This window comes from Thalassophryne amazonica, chromosome 1, assembly GCF_902500255.1.
Source record: "Thalassophryne amazonica chromosome 1, fThaAma1.1, whole genome shotgun sequence".
NCBI classification, from domain to species: domain Eukaryota; kingdom Metazoa; phylum Chordata; class Actinopteri; order Batrachoidiformes; family Batrachoididae; genus Thalassophryne; species Thalassophryne amazonica.
In genome coordinates this window covers 52,885,228-52,901,293 of record NC_047103.1, presented here as the reverse complement: position 1 = coordinate 52,901,293, position 16,066 = coordinate 52,885,228, and the positions used below count along the sequence as shown (strand labels likewise).

At 39.3% G+C, this 16,066-nt stretch overlaps 1 protein-coding gene across 1 annotated transcript in view; it reads left to right on the top strand.

Moving 5' to 3' along the window:
• Positions 1–2,722: 2,722 nt before the first annotated feature.
• Positions 2,723–16,066, top strand: part of ncoa2 (nuclear receptor coactivator 2) — a 296,306-nt gene continuing 282,962 nt past the window's right edge. The window contains exon 1 of the mRNA XM_034169909.1: positions 2,723–3,062. The gene's annotated coding sequence lies outside the window, so the exon portion shown is untranslated. The remainder of the gene's footprint in view (positions 3,063–16,066) is intronic.

Sequence of the window (16,066 nt, the reverse complement as noted above, 5' to 3'; positions counted from 1 at the left end):
CTTCCAGTATTTGGCCACATTTTGTGCATCCTGTTTCTCCATGTCGTATTAAGTAATAAGTATTTGAAGTTCTCCCACTTACAAATCATGGAGGGGTCTGAAATTTTCATCTTAGGTGCATGTCCACTGTGAGAGACATAATCTAAAAAAAAAAAAAAAAAAAAAATCCGGAAATCACAATGTACAATTTTTTAATAATTTATTTGTATGTTACTGCTGCAAATAAGTATTTGATCCCCTACCAACCAGCAAGAATTCTGGCTCACACAGACCTGTTAATTTTTCTTTAATAAGCCCTCTTATTCTGCACTCTTTACCTGTATTAATTGCATCTGTTTGAACTTGTTACCTGTATAAAAGACACCTGTTCACACACTTAATCAATCACACTCCAACCTCTTCACCATAGCCAAGACCAAAGAGCTGTCTAAGGACACCAGGGACAAAACTGTAGACCTGCACAAGGCTGGGATGGACTACAGGACAACAGGCAAGCAGCTTGGTAGAAGACAACAACTGTTATGATTATTTATTAGAAAGTGGAAGAAACACAAGATGACTGTCAATCTCCCTCGGTCTGGGATTCCATGCAAGATCTCACTTTGTGGGGTAAGGATGATTCTGAGAAAGCTCAGCACTACACAGGAGGACCTGGTCAATGACCTGAAGAGAGCTGGGACCACAGTCACAAAGATTACATTAGTAACACATGATGCTGTCATGGTTTAAAATCCTGCAGGGCAGCAAGGTTCCCCCTGCTCAAGCCAGCACATGTCCAGGCCCATTTGAAGTACATCAGTGACCATCTGGATGATCCAGAGGAGGCATGGGAGAAGGTCATGTGGTCAGATGAGACCAAAATGGAGCTTTCAGGAATCAACTCCACTTACCACGTTTAGAGGTTGAGAACAACCCCAAGAAAACCATCCCAACCGTGAAGCATGGGGGTGGAAACATCATACTCTGGGGGTGCTCTTCTGCAAAGGGGACAGGACGACTGCACCGTATTGAAGGGAGGATGGATGGGCTCATGTATTGCGAGATTTTGGCAAACAACCTCCTTCCCTCAGTAAGAGCATTGAAGATGGTTCGTGGCTGGGTCTTCCAGCACGACAATGACCCCAAACACACAGCCAGGGCAACTAAGGAGGGGCTCCGTAAGAAGCATTTCATGGTCCTGGAGTGGCCTGGCCAGTCTCCAGACCTGAACGCAATAGAAAATCTTTGGAGGGAGCTGAAACTCCAAATCTGAAAGATTTGGAGAAGATCTGTATGGAGGAGTGGACCAAAATCCCTGCTGCAGTGTGTGCAAACCTGGTGAAAAACTACAGGAAACATTTGACCTCTGTAATTGCAAACAAAGGCTACTGTACCAAATATTAACACTGATTTTCACAGGTGTTCAAATACTTATTTGCAGCGGTAACATACAAATAAATTATTAAAAAATCATACATTGTGATTTCCGGATTTTTTTTTAGATTACGAGTATGTCTCTCACAGTGGACATGCACCTAAGATGAAAATTTCAGATCCCTCCATGATTTCTAAGTGGGAGAACTTGCAAAATCGCAGTGTTCAAATACTTATTTTCCTCAGTGTAGTTCCCAGCTCAGCACATAAGCTGACAGTCATGTCTAGCACACCCGTGAGCACAGCGTGCCCAGTGTTCAGTTGGTGGCAAACAAGCTAGATGTAAATTCAGCTACAGCTGTTTGTAACTTTTCATAATCCATCCTGCATCCTCTAACCATCCAGCAAGTGGCAGGCACATCTATGTGATACTGCTTAGGGAAAACAAAATAGCTTTTTTTTATTGAGCTGATGCATCAAAAGTAATCACTATCAAATCTGTTCATCGTCATGATGTACTTTTTTAATGTGCCGAGTTACAAGATGGTGGCACTTCTTCTTTTTGAGTTATTACTTACACAAGCTAGCTGGAATATACTAACTGACTAACTCATCTGTCTGGATTTAAGTACAAACCCTATGCTGTTGCCAAAGCAGGGTGTACTGATACACTGTTGACACTGAAGTACAAATTTGATAATCGGTGGGTGCTGGGTAAGTCTTGATCCACCCTTATCTCACCCTGGTAGTTTGGTGATTATGTCTTACTCATTTTCTCTTTTATCAAGAAAAAGATGACTAAAATAAAACAAATACATAAAGAGAACATCTATTTACGTACAGCTCTATCTCTATCGCTGTGGTCTATACTTGCCACATGGTGGCGCTATTGCACAAATTTTGATTTGCATGACGAGGCAGGAGGAGCAATGGATAGTTGAACAGAATATTAACGAATGTAACCAAATAAGTAGGACACGTCTATTTCCAAACGTTTTGACGTTAGTGTCCCAAAAGTGTTTTTCCACATGTTTTATCCATGGTTCACAACACACACTAAAAAGACAATAAAATGCATTTTGGCAAATACCAGCCACTGTTGTTTGCTTTTAATCACGTTCGTATGAGATCAAAATGTGATGTTTGTGGATAAACCCAACTACATTTACCAATACATATTTATTATTTGTGACATGCATTAGATTATGGTGCGTTTTGTATCTTTATGACACTCAATGTGTGTGATATATGCTTTTGGCTACATAGTTTGGGTGCATGTTTATGGTTAAAAAAGCGAATATTTTATGTTCCTTGTCGGCGGCGCGGCGGTGTTTGAAGTTAATGCGTTATACATGTTGCCAGGTCTTGCGCGCTTTTCAGTCAAATGTTAGCGTGGAACGGTGTAAAAAAAAAGTACCGCGTTAAAAGTGCGTGCAGGCGGCTGTGAGAGGTGTAAGGAGCCCTGCGGTGTGGTCCCCCGTTTGTGCTCGGCTGTGTGTGTATGTGGGGGAGGACAGCAGCAGCAGCAGTAGTTAGCAGCAGTAGGCAGATAAAAACATTCGGCATTGGTTTTTTTTTTTTTTTTGCAGGGCAGGAGTAACATGGCGGCACAGTTAGCCAGCAGTGTAAATGTTTCGCTACCGCGAAGGTCACAACTGCGTCTCATAAACGGAGTTTGACAGCGAGGACACCGTCGAAAGTACTCAACCGTAAGTAGTCCCGGGCGCTAGCGCCTCTTTGAACGATGGTTTTTCGTTGTGAGGTCTTGTGTTTGGGAGTGTGTCTGACACACGGGCTCTCGCTTCGGCGTTAGCCTGTTAGCCAGCGTTAGCTCCTCGGCTAAAGCTTGTCATTACTGTTTTCCGCTTCTCACTCAACGATTTCTTGTAGTGATTGGAACCCGTGTTTACTCTGCTGGTGGCATGATCACGCATGCACGCGAGTGTAAATTGCACAATATTTTAAATTGTCATTGTGTTTTTGTTTTGTTTTTTGTTTTGCTTTGCTTTTTTTTTAAGATGGTCTAAGTTCAACAGTACAGTAATGTAGCATGCTAAGTGTTTAGCTGCAGACTCCCAGAAGGAATACATGAGTCAGGACAGGTTTGAGCGGGTTGTCCGCATTAATTGTTGTGTTGTAAAACGTGCATCACCGTGAGGTAAGATGACACGTCTGCGTTTGTTCAGGATGTGAGGTCTAGTGTCGTTTTTGCTGAACTAGTGTTTTTCTGGCTTTACCGTGCTTTGGCGAGGTACCAACAGGCGAGTCATTTAACGTGTATTGAAATCACTGGCTTTTAATATTCAGAAACCTACGCCAAAAATATATATTAGGGGGCTGTTTTCTCCACAGAAATCATTGCAGTCAAATTGAGTGCCATTGCTTTACAAAAAATCTCAGTAAGTTTCACTGAGTTGTGTTATATGGAGAAAATAGAAGTAACAGAAAATCATGCAACTCAAGTGGACACTGTAAACACAATGTGTCAAGTTGACACCAATAAAACAAGTGAATGTTTCTAGGGATAAATTAGCTCGTGATTTTATTTATTTACAGAATGACAAGGTACCACGAAGTCTCTTGCTAAAATGTGGGCCATTTCCAATTTTAGTGTCTTATGTAGGTAGGTGCCAGTTTAGGTGTGTGCCCTGCAGTGAAGTAAAAGCTAATTCATTTGAGTGTTATGATTTAAGCCATTAAAAAGTTACAACTAAAATTTTGTTAGTAGTATTTCAAAGATTCAACAATTTTAAATAGGGCTGCAGCTATTGAATATTTTTGGAATCGAGTATTCTATAGATTATTTTATCGATTAATTGAGTAATCGGATAAAAAAGTACTTTTGTATTTTTAAACTATCAGTAGTAGCAGGGCTCAACTTAAGCAATGGCACAATGTCGCTGTGCCATCATGCAGATTTTTAAGTTTAGGATGTTCCCTCTCTCTGTTTTCCCAGGTAATTATTTATTTGTTCACATTAAGAGTTTTGGAGCTTTGTCAAACCATAAGCCCAGGTGCTCTGTGAAATCTTCAGTCTGCAGACAGGACATTCTTTTTTTTTTTCTTCTTCTTCTTCTTATTGCACATTTCATTTGCACTTTTTATTGCTGTGATTTATTCGGTGTTTAGTGTATATTTTTACGTCGTACAGAGCAGCTCAAACCGAAGTCAAATTCCTTGTTTTCTGTGGACACATGGCGAATAACAAAGCCTTTGAAAAAACAGCTGTGGAGCGCAACATTTCCACAACAGCTGCACTGATAAATTAACTCTACAGCCTGTTGATAAAAACTCTAATCAAATCTGAATATAGCCATTTTTTTAAATAGTTAAACATGATTAATTTAAAGTGCTCTTCCTTTCGCTTCATCTGCAGAGGTGTGTGTGTGTATGTGTATATATATATATATATATATATATATATATATATGTGTGTATATGTATATATATATGTGTGTATATGTATATATATATGTGTGTATAACACTTCTTCACTTTAAATGCATAATAAGTCTGTTTCAGACGATCAGCACAGACCCTTTCTCTTAAAAGGCTTTATTTTACTCAGCATGTGGCTTTGTAAACTTGTAGCATCGCCTGCTACATTGATTAGCACTTACATTAGTTATGGGCATGCTCTACGGTCTTCTCGGTTTTTTGTGGAAGCACTACAGAGACACCTTCAGGCCTGGCATATATACTACAGCTTTAAACGATTCTTTGCCTCGAACATTTTTTGTAATCGAATTATTCGAATTACTCGATTAATCGTTTCAGCCCTAATTTTAAATTCTCGTTTTAAAATTAAATTAGCCTTTTCTGGGAGGAAAATAGAATTTTGAACCCCACACATACAAATTGTGACTCTCTGGAGAATAACATTTCTTAGCATGCCAATCAGTGGCAAAAATAAATTGAGGCATGTTTTTTGTTGTTGTTGTTGTTGTAAAAATTAGAATAAAAACATCAGTGGCAACACTATTTTAAAGTTGTCTGGCATTGTTCAGAGGTACAGTAACGTAACTGTAAGGTGTGTGACAAATATTTTGTAGTTTTTTATATAGAGTAGGGATGTCCCTATCCGATCACGTGATCAGAAATCGGGCCAGATCATGTGGTTTCAGACTTGATCGAAAACGGACGTTGCATCCCGATCAGGAATCCGATATAGATTTTATCCTCATTATTTCGATCAGCGCTATTTCAGGTTTATTACTGCAGATTAATGGGCTTTTCACGCGTCAGAAGCATCAGAGGCGTCAGGAATCGGTCTAAAAAGCATTATTTTCAATAAGACGTGTTTGCTTTTTAGAGGTGTCAGAAGCGTCACGTCAAAAGCCAAGCTAAAGCGATGCTTCTGACGGTAGCGCGCACTGCCGCTTGTTGGCAGGCTGACGCGGTCAGAGTTCAACCCAGTCTTTTTTTTTTTATTATTATTGAACAACAGAAAAAACAAGTTCAACCCAATCCAACTTAGACGCTCTGAGCTGTGATGTAGCTTCACGCTGTCTAATAGGAACGACGCGTCAGGCCAAAACACGGAAGACTGGTGCGGAAACCACTGATCTGTACAAAACAGATCGGTGCGGAAACCACTGATCTGTACAAAACAGAAATGTGTCACAGGACTGGTTACAAATGATCTTCTTATGGCCTCAGACAGTGGACTCATCTCTGTGCTTGTTCTGTTAGACCTCAGTGCTGCTTTTGATACTGTTGACCATAAAATTTTATTACAGAGATTAGCGCATGCCATAGGTATTAAAGGCACTGCGCTGTGGTGGTTTGAATCATATTTATCTAATAGATTACAATTTGTTCATGTAAATGGGGAATCTTCTTCACAGACTAAGGTTAATTATGGAGTTCCACAAGGTTCTGTGCTAGGATCAATTTTATTCACTTTATACATGCTTCCCTTAGGCAGTATTATTAGACGGCATTGCTTAAATTTTCATTGTTACGCAGATGATACCCAGCTTTATCTATCCATGAAGCCAGAGGACACACACCAATTAGCGAAACTGCAGGATTGTCTTACAGACATAAAGACATGGATGACCTCTAATTTCCTGCTTTTAAACTCAGATAAAACTGAAGTTATTGTACTTGGCCCCACAAATCTTAGAAACATGGTGTCTAACCAGATCCTTACTCTGGATGGCATTACCCTGACCTCTAGTAATACTGTGAGAAATCTTGGAGTCATTTTTGATCAGGATATGTCATTCAAAGCGCATATTAAACAAATATGTAGGACTGCTTTTTTGCATTTACGCAATATTTCTAAAATTAGAAAGGTCTTGTCTCAGAGTGATGCTGAAAAACTAATTCATGCATTTATTTCCTCTAGGCTGGACTATTGTAATTCATTATTATCAGGTTGTCCTAAAAGTTCCCTGAAAAGCCTTCAGTTAATTCAAAATGCTGCAGCTAGAGTACTAATGGGGACTAGAAGGAGAGAGCATATCTCACCCATATTGGCCTCTCTTCATTGGCTTCCTGTTAATTCTAGAATAGAATTTAAAATTCTTCTTCTTGCTTATAAGGTTTTGAATAATCAGGTCCCATCTTATCTTAGGGACCTCATAGTACCATATCACCCCAATAGAGCGCTTCGCTCTCAGACTGCAGGCTTACTTGTAGTTCCTAGGGTTTGTAAGAGTAGAATGGGAGGCAGAGCCTTCAGCTTTCAGGCTCCTCTCCTGTGGAACCAGCTCCCAATTCAGATCAGGGAGACAGACACCCTCTCTACTTTTAAGATTAGGCTTAAAACTTTCCTTTTGCTAAAGCTTATAGTTAGGGCTGGATCAGGTGACCCTGAACCATCCCTTAGTTATGCTGCTATAGACTTAGACTGCTGGGGGTTCCCATGATGCACTGAGTGTTTCTTTCTCTTTTTGCTCTGTATGCACCACTCTGCATTTAATCATTAGTGATTGATCTCTGCTCCCCTCCACAGCATGTCTTTTTCCTGGTTCTCTCCCTCAGCCCCAACCAGTCCCAGCAGAGGACTGCCCCTCCCTGAGCCTGGTTCTGCTGGAGGTTTCTTCCTGTTAAAAGGGAGTTTTTCCTTCCCACTGTCGCCAAGTGCTTGCTCACAGGGGGTCGTTTTGACCGTTGGGGTTTTTACGTAATTATTGTATGGCCTTGCCTTACAATATAAAGCCCCTTGGGGCAACTGTTTGTGATTTGGCGTTATATAAATAAAATTGATTGATTGATTGATTGACTGCTCATTTATAGAGCAGTTTTCTGAAGAAAAATCCTTGGAAATGTTTTTTGTTGTTGTTTGTTACCTCAAAATTTCTGATTACTGTTTAAAAAGTTTAGAACACTTGTAATTAAAGTAGCTAAATCAATAAATGGTTCTTTAAGCAAGAGGTCTAGAACGGAAATGGCGTCGTTCAAAATTAGAAGTATTCCACCTTGCATGGCGTGATGCTATCTTAGACTATAAGCATGCATTATTGGCTACAAAGCGGACCTACTACTCTGATTTGATCAACAAAACAAGCATAACTCAAAGTGCTTGTTCGACACGGTGGCAACACTTTTGCATGGACAACCACCTGTAGTTCACTCTCCTTTTACAGCACAAGATTTCCTGCATTACTTTAGGAAGAAAATTGAAGACATCAGGTTAAACATATCCCGGCATGCCTTAATCCAGCCACTACACCCTGCTATTGATGTGGGCGTCACTACTGAGGTATTACCTAGATTTACAGAATTTGACAGTATCTCACTAGGCATGCTGACAAAACTCGTAATGTCAACAAAATGCACAACCTGTTTATTTGATCTTATACCAACAAAACTGTTTAAGGACCTGTGGCCCACTCTTGGGCCGACTGTGCTGGAAATTATTAATCTTTCTTTAACTTCTGGATCTGTTCCTAAATGTTTCAAATCTGCAGTGATTAAACCATTACTTAAGAAACCTAATCTTGACCCTAGTGTATTGACAAACTATCGGCCGATATCAAATCTATCATTTTTCTCTAAAATTCTGGAAAAAGTGGGTTCACGGCAGTTCGTAGACTATCTTACTGAGAATAATCTGTTTGAGCCACTGCAGTCTGCTTTTAGAAAATATCATTCCACAGAGACAGCTCTCACTAAAGTGGTGAATGATCTTCTGCTTACAATGGATTCGGACACCACTACGGTTCTGTTGCTGTTAGATCTCAGTGCTGCAGTGGATACATTGGATCATCATAATCTACTTGATAGGCTGGAAAATCATTTTGGGATTACTGGGAGTGCCCTTGCATGGCTGACGTCATACTTGACCAGTCGTTCTCACTGTGTTTTGTACAGTAACACTACCTCTAACCTTAGTGACATGAAATTTGGAGTTCCACAGGGATCTGTCTTACAGGGATGAGAGTTTCCCGTGGATCCGCGGATTTGACAGTCCCGGGGGTCGATTTTGTGAAACGTCCAAATCCGTTGAGAAAATTTTAGGGGGGGTAAGAATGCAAAAAATTATTAATGCCAGGAGTACCTTTGTTTAATAAAATTGTTGTCTATTCAGAACACTGAGTGGTCTTTGTTTGTTATCGCCGACGCAGCAAGTTCGATCAGTTTCAGTCAGCCGAACGCGGAAGTAACGCTGTGCTGATCAGTGACCAGTATGAAGTAGGTGCACAGTGAGCATGTAGTGTAAGGGAGGTAACTGTGTACTCTTTCAGCTTCCAATATTCGGTAGTTTTCCCTCCAACAAATCATAAAAACCGAAGCTATTACTTACGCACGTTTTTATTGGTTATTACAAAGCTTATGACCAATCAGCGCAAAGGTTATATATGTGTTTCTCCCGCCCTTTCATGTATGTTTGTTGACAAGTGTGCCATGCTGAAAGTGGAGAATGCTGAAAATCAAGTAAGTCTAGTTATGAAAAAAATATTTTGGTCACAAAAATACACATGTACAGTAGATGGTCTTAGTAAGCGTTTACAGTTTGAATTATAGATATGAACACCTGGCATTTATAGTAGTTTTTAATATCATTTTAGTGCAAATTACATGTTTTAAAACAGCAAAAATGCTTTGGCTTCAGGGGGCTTCGTCCCCCTGACCCCCTGGCTAGGGCTCTGCCCTGGACCCGCCAGGGCCTGCGGCCCCTGGACCCTTCCTTATTTTCCTCTGAAAATCGAATTTGCTCATCTCATCCCTGGTCTTAGGACCCCTGCTTTTCTCCCTTTATATAGCACCCCTTGGGCACATATTGCAGCGTTTTGGGATTACCTTTCACTGCTATGCAGATGATACTCAGTTATACATGCCGATAACTGCTGGTAATCTCGTTCACATAAAATCCTTAGAAGATTGCTTTGCAGCAGTGAGAAGTTGGATGTCTAGAAACTTACTACTTTTAAACTCTGATAAGACTGAAATGATGGTTCTTGGTCCATTGAGACATCGGCATCAATTTGACCAGTTAACGCTCAGCCTTGGCTCGTGTGTCATACATCACACTGACAAAGTTAGGAACCTTGGGGTAATTTTTGATCCTTCGTTGTCCTTTGGCCTCCACATTAGAAATATTATTAGGACTGCTTTCTTCCACCTGCGAAATATAGCGAAGATTTGTTCCATCCTGTCTATGGCTGATGCTGAGACCCTGATCCATGCATTTATCTCTTCTAGATTCGACTACTGTAATGTTCTATTTTCTGGTTTACTGCAGTCTAGCATTAGGGGTCTCCAGTTGGTTCAAAATGCTGCAGCCAGACTTTTGACACGAAGCAGAAAGTTCGACCACATTACACTCATTTTGGCATCCCTTCACTGGCTTCCTGTCCCAGTGAGATCAGATTTTAAGGTTCTGCTACTAACCTATAAAATTATTCATGGATTGGCACCTCCCTACCTAGCTGACCTAATTAAACCTTACGTACCGGCCCGGGCTTTATGTTCTCAGGGTGCAGGTCTACTTTGTGTCGCTAAGTTGAATAAGAAGTCTGCGGGTCACAGAGCTTTTTACTCTTTTAATTCATTTATTAGTAATTGGAGCGGGCCGCGGCCTCAACTTTACTTAAATTCTGGGTCTTTTAGTGAAGTTTAGGGCTAGTGGCCGGCGATCACCTTAGTATTTCTCTGTTTTTCTTGTTGTTTAATGCTGGCAAATTATACAGTATTTTTTTTGTCTTTCTGATGCCTGATTCTGTTTTTTCTCTCTGTGTAAGGTGCAGCTCCATCCAGAGATGGGAGTTGTATTCGTGTTGGCGATCCTCCTGTCCTGTGCGCCAATAGCATTTCTTGTATATTTGTCCGTGAATTGTTCTGTAATTTATGTTTGTAGCATGGCCCAAGCAGAGGGTCACCCCTTTGAGTCTGGTCTGCTTGAGGTTTCTTCCTCAGAGGGAGTTTTTCCTTACCATTGTTGCTCTGGGGGTTGGTAAGGTTAGACCTTACCTGTGTGAAGCGCTTTGAGGCAACTCTGTTATTTGGCGCTATATAAATGAAAATAAATTGAAATTGACAATAAAGCTCAAATGTGTGACTACATGTATACATGTTGTTTTCTGAGTTCATCAAGTGAATGCAGTATTCAGAAGTTTCCAACTTTGGATTTCTGAGTTGTCTTGACCGCAGCATTAGTATGAAACTTAGTGGCCCTGGAAGTCCCGGCTTTGATACCAAACAACACTTAAACTAGGGTTTTTTTCTTGCATAGAGTGAGGTGGCCACCTCCATTAAAATTTCATACAGTTTTGCTCGGCTGGAATCGACATCCAAAGTAAAGGATCAGCCAAAAATATTTTCATAATGTTGCCCACTTGGGCACAAATAAATCATAGATTCCTGAGTTTTTTGAGTGACTGGTTTTCACAGCTTTAACATCATTGCAGATGCACACAAATATCTATTTGATCAGCGTACCTGTTGGCAGAACATCTTTATCTTGATCAGATTCTGCTGCCAGGTGATGAAGGTAGTGGGAGGTAGTCAGAACATTAAGAATGTTACAGAAATCCGGGACGTCCCTGCTTATTTCAGCAAGACAATGCCAAGACACATTCTGCACGTGTTACAGCGTGGCTTTGTAGTAAAAGAGTGCAGGTACTAGACTGGCGTGCCTGCAGTCCAGACCTGTCACCCATTGAAAATGTGTGGTGCATTATGAAGTGCAAAATATGACAACGGAGACCCTGGACTGTCGATCAACTGAAGTGGTACATAAAGCAAGAATGGGAAAGAATTCCACCTACAAAGCTTCAACAATTGGTGTCCTCAGTTCCAAAATGCTTATTGAGTGTAGTTAGAAGGAAAGGTGATGTAACACAGTGGTAAACATACTACTGTCCCAGCTTTTTTGAAACGTGTTGCAGTAGGGTGGTCCATAAAAATGGTCAAAATTTTTTTTCAAAAAACTTCAAGTCTCACCCTCTAAATTTGTTGTACCTAACATAAAAACACACCATGTACAATTTCATAAAATTCTAATTTTTACTGGTAGCACACAGCCCTTAAAGATTTTGCTGGCAATAACTTTGTCATATAGTATGGTCATTTCCAGATATTTCCAAATTATTTCTGTCAGTTTAATATTGATATGTCAGGACAGAAATTATGGCAATACATTGGAAAATCAAATCTTTTCATATCCCATAAAATAGTTAACACTAAAACATGAATTGTGAGATGAAGTTCTTCTCGTACATGTATCATGCTCCTACAATACCTACATACTGGGGTAGCGAAGATTTTGTAACAATCAAACATTGCATTTTCATTTTATTGATGAAATACTGTTTCATTATTGGTAAATTTAAATAAGTCTATGCTTTATATATTTCCACATATATTTTGATCTAGCTCCAAACAATAATATTCTTTATGCCTTTACCTTGTAAAGTGCTTTGTGACCCCTGTCTGTGAAAGGCGCTATATAAATAAAGTTTACTTACTTACTTACTTGCAGTACTTAATATTCAAAAATGTATGAATCAGCACAAGAACCAATTATACAGCTGTGTAACATAAGAGAACATCCTTTACATGATAATAATATTTAAGTTGCTTGCATCATGACCAAGACTTGCTGCCGTTTCAGTCAGAATATAGGTGGCACTTCTGTCTGTTGTTTTGGTCCTATCCAATGCTGCTGCAAGTCCTGGTGTTACAACAGCTTTAATTTTACTGGCTTTTTGTGGCACTGGCATAACAAATTCTTCATCTGGACTTTCTGTGTTCTCTTCACTCTGGCTGGAGACAGTGTCAGGTAGTGAGACATTAGATGGTCCAGGCTCCTCCAGTTTCTCTTTGTATTTTGCTTCTGCAGCTTTCCTTTTTTCTGCTCTTTGTTCTTTGGCAGTTTGTATTTTATCTATGCCTGCCATGCATCCCCTTCTACCTTTCTCTCGCTGAGCAAGTAGGAACTGTCTGTCATCTTCAAACTTTATCATTGTTAAGACATCCTGATGTGCCATGTTAAACAAGTCCTCCAAAGATTCACAAAACACTGTTTCATCTTTCTTCTGCTTGTCTGTATTGCGATTCTTGGTCTTTTTCAATGTTTTCCATTTTCCGCACACCTTTTCTAACTTTGTGATCAGATGCTGCTTTGCCCTCAGTGGGATTCTAGCTCTCTCCCAAAAAAGGAATTGCCATGTCTATAGAGGTCACAGCAGCATCATGGACAGTTTTCTTCAAATCAGTGTGTTTGAAGAAAAATACCTTGAGTATTTGCCCATTTGAGGGCAATTTGTTTCCCTTTATTTCAGTCGGTGGAACCAATAAGGTATACAAATGTTCTACTTCTAGTAGCTGACATGTTTTACTGAAGTTTCCAGTTAATGGTTAAGCATGTTAAGTCAGCAAGTGTCTCTTTTTACATTTATCTCATGTTAGATTCACCATCACCAAAGATCTGAAAGAAAAGAAGCTGTGAATTGAAGCAACATTTTCAGCTTGTAGCCTAAAATAACATTTTTGAAAGTATGTTGTTTGTGAGAAATATTTAAACCCAGGTATAGTTTTAAATTGAATATAAAATTATACTTTAGTTACACTCAGGTGGTTACCTTCTATCCTATTTATAAGTGATGTGATTAGATACTGGATAATGGATAACCTATTGCACGGGCACTCGAGCAGCGATAACTGATATTTACAACCTTCAGCTATGATGTGCTACCTCTAACTATTAATGTATGACAAAAATATTTGGCAGGCTTTCTTTTTTCCCAAAGCATCATAAAATGAAGGGGTGAGAGTAATGAATTTCCAACTTTTATTTTTTTGAACCACCCTAGTGTTGCAGGCATCCATTTCAAAATAAGCAAATATTTGCACAAAAACAATAACGTTTCTCAGTTTGAGCATTAACTAGCTTGTCTTTGTGGTGTAGTCAGTTGAATATAGGTTGAAGAGGATTTGCAAATCATTGTATTCTGTTTTTATTTACATTTTACACAATGTCCCAACTTAATTAGAATTGGGATTGTAAATAAAGGACATGGATTCTACATACCTGGGATGTGGAGTGTCCAGATATATGTGCGGGTTACCAACAAAGTTAATGCACACCTACAGACATGAATACAGACTTTTATCTTCTTAATACAATATTTGAAGTGTGCATTCAGTGAACCCAACTGTCATGACGCAGAGCTTCGTATTAGCTTGCAAGGACACGGAGTGGGGTCAAAGGGACAGCTAGTCACAGCATTGTTTTGGATGGTAATATAAAAATTACAGCTTGTCAAAACATCAAAGAGCATTGTTAGATTAAACTTGGTTTCATTTAAAGATGAACTATGCAATTCTAGCCAGTTTTTCAGTATTTTCTCTTGCTGTTTGTTTTTTGGTCCCATTCTTCTCTATGAAGCGCCCCCCACATATTGGGAGTACATCCCTCACAAAAATCTTAAAAACCCACTGCTATCCCTCCCCACCCCCTTCTCTCATTCTCCGTGTGCATTTGTTTTCAATGGTGCCTGTGAATGCAATCTGTGCAGCCATGTCAAGAAAGTGACAATGCACAGAAATGCATATCTCAATATACTGTGCATAAAAGTGCAGAAAATTAAGGCAAAAAATGTTGTGTAGTTCCTCTTTAAATGTGAAAGTAAAGTGTGTGTTGTTGCCACAGAAGCTCATTGTCATACTGACACTACTGGTCAAATAATTTATAGCCCAGTACTAGTCTATAATATGATTTAAAATTGATTTCTTTTGGCATCTCCAGCAAGTAATATTGTAGTTATTATTGATTGAATAAAAAAAAAAAAAAAAAAAAAAAAAAAAAAATATATATATATATATATATATATATATATATATATATATATATATATATATATATATATATATATATATATATACACACACACACACATACAGTTGTGCTCAAAAGTTTACATACCCTGGCAGACTTTTTGCCCATTTTTCAGAGAATATGAATAACACAAAACTTTTTTTCACTCATGGTTAGTGGGTGGGTGAAGCCATTTATTGTCAAACAACTGTTCACTTATTTAAAAAAAAAAATCAGAATAACAGAAACTACCCAAATGACCCTGATCAAAAGTTTATATACCCCTGTTCTTAATGCCTTGTATTGCCCCCTTTAACATCAACGACGGCGTGGATTCTTTTGTGGTAGTTGTGGATGAGGCTCTCTGACGGTAAAGCTGCCACTGAATGTCTTGAATTTTATTTACATCAATTACAAAAAATACAAACAGTCTGGCACTCTATGGTAAATCTGTATGCAGTAGACAGTTCTCAAAAACTAAGTGACTGTGCATGAAGGAGAAGAGTGGGGGAAGCCACCAGGACACCAAGACAACCCAGAAGAAGTTATCACCTTATGTGGCTGTGATGGAGAAATTTTACACAGTGCAAGCTTTGCATTTTGTAACACCAGGTATACAGCTTCATGATGATGTGGTACAGAGGAGGATTTTCTTAAAAAGAAGACCTGAAAGTTTAGCTACGAATTGCCAGAAGGTACATCTGAGATGCAGGCCTAGATCTGATCTCTTTCAGTGAAAGAATAACCGTCTCCGCTCTACTTCACTATCATTGGTGGAAATAGTACGTGCATGTGCTAGTTTGTGCACGTATTATTCGCGCGGTGCATGTAATTTTATACTGCACTAGCACTGGTTCAAGTAACTTTATCCAAGTTTTATAAATTATAAGCACCATTAGAATGAACCAATAAAGGAATAAATGAGGAAAAAAAACAATTTCCAGTGTGTTGTCTTCGTCTTCCCTGCCTTTTATGACTCACACACGGAGCGAGTTGCTGTGTTCTATTTGTTGTGTTCGCGCGCACACATGTAAACATGGCTGCAGCTGCAGTTCCTCTCTCTCTCTCTCTCTCTCTCTCTCTGCCCTCTGCCCTCAAACTCTGTCATCATTGTCTTATAAACCAGTCACCATTTGTTTTATTATACATCTGTGTAGTTAATAAAATTATCTTCACAGACGATTAGTTCGCGCGTGCACGTGAATCAAGAATCAAAATTATAATTGATTACTGAAGTTGTAACTGAAGTGATTCCTGCTTACTCCATCTAAGGGTCACGTGGTTACACGTATGTTTTATAGAAAATTAACAGTGTAAATCTAAATATTTCCAAATGGTAAATAAAGTTTAGTTATTAATTAATTTGAAGAGAATTTGTGAATTGCCATGGTTGGCTGGCCAAAATGAAGGTAGTATGGGCCAAATATGGCCCCCAGCATCCAC